The sequence below is a fragment of the Arachis ipaensis genome, chromosome B03, assembly GCF_000816755.2.
Source record: "Arachis ipaensis cultivar K30076 chromosome B03, Araip1.1, whole genome shotgun sequence".
NCBI lineage: Eukaryota > Viridiplantae > Streptophyta > Magnoliopsida > Fabales > Fabaceae > Arachis > Arachis ipaensis.
In genome coordinates, this window is record NC_029787.2 from 120102369 (window position 1) to 120104239 (window position 1871).

Here is a 1871-nt window from a genome sequence, read left to right on the forward strand (position 1 = left end):
CAGCGGATCGAAGCCCAGCTGTTCGGATGAAGTTGGGACGGGGGGACGGATATCCGGTTCAACAGCGCCATTTGAAAATCGGAGAACGGTATCCGAACACCAACTTGTGTGAACATGGATTTATAAAACCAGATCCAATCGGGGACGCGGGGAGAATGAAAATTGAGCTCATAAATACGCTCATGAGGAAGCGGGACAATGGCCTCATAGTTGGCCTCCTCATCAGTACCCCCACACAAGTAGCCGGCTTACCGGAACTCCGTCAGCTCCCTCAAGTCCATCTGGTTGGGTGAACTCCTTATATCGTCAGTCACCCAAGCATACGGGTCGTAAGCCGCAGCAGATCCGGAAGACCGGGAGACGACGCGAGGCATACCTACAGCGGGGTACCACTCCGTTAGTCTATGAGGTCGGGAGCCCGAAAAATTCTCAGAAACTATACCTTTTCAACTCAATCATAACCATATACGACTAGAAACTACACCTACCTCACAAACCACCGAAAAAGGCCTATCCTGGAATGGTACCCCTTCCCTAACTCACCTATCCCAACACTACAAAAACCTCTTAACAAAAATAAAACCAGCCATGCAGTAGATGCAAACAACAAATCACACAACAACAGAGCATAACGCAGATACCAGAAGAGAGAAACCAGAAGATTACCTGGAACGATGAAGGAGATCTGGGCTGGAAGTAGAAGCAGGAAGGAGCTCGCGCAGGAAGCTTTGGATGTTAGGGAGAGAAGAAGTTGGAAATGATAAGAGTGGGAGGTGGATAGGGAGAAAACTGTTTAAAAACCACCCCCAAAAGCGCGAAAGGAAGCAGGGGCAAGATGGTCTTTGCGCACGGATTTTTTCAAATCATTATGAGCATTAAATGCCCAGCGCGGAGAACGAAACGGCAAACAGATGCCACAGCAGATCAAGAGACACGCGCACAAGAGACGCGTCCCTCCCACGATCAGCCGACCCAACGACAACGCACGAGTGTAAACATCACGCGCCACCAATGGCCTCCACGGCCATCGCTGACGCGTCGGGGGCACTGTTACGGCCTGGCCCAAAACTCGCGCGGGTCAACCCGACCCGAGTTCTCGCCGGCCCAGTGGTGCGTCCTCCACCCGACCCGGACACGCGTCCTGTACGGTTCGCACACAGCCGTGGGACAACACCTTTAGGGTATGGGCCTGCCCACTGGAAGGGCCCATTACTGACATGTATATAAGGGGGAGACTGGCTCTCCCCCCAAGGTACGTCACATTCACACATTATTTCCTCTCCGCCTGCACATATTCTGACAAGGGCGTCGGAGTGTCTTTGCAGGTGGCACCCCCCTTCTCCATCAGAAGTGCTCGGGATTCCGCTCTCCCGGGGACAGGAAACCACGACCAGACGAGCTTCCCCATCATCCGAAACGTTGACCTCAGGGTCCTAACCCGAATCGTCCGGTACCCGACCTACCGAACACTTCCTAAACCTGTCACTGAAAAGAAATTCTGTAAGAGAGTGAGAACATCGTCCTCGAAAAGAGTTCTTAGTAGAAGGTTTAAAAATGGTTATAAGAAGATATTTTAAATAAAACTATTTTCAGTTGCTGTAAACGTCAGTTCATTATCCAAATTTTAAAACTTATATTTTTCTTATAAAATTTCACACAAAATAACACTTCATACATTACACCATTTACTAAGAAACCATTTTAAACAAACTCACCACTGATTTAATCATTTTCGGCCTCTGGACCCAATTCAAAAAGTTATTCAATCAATACATTCATCAAATAAATAATCACAGTCATCCAAATAGTTCAATTCAATTCATAAGACTCATGTAATTATAAAATTATATTTTTTATACTATTATCAACTT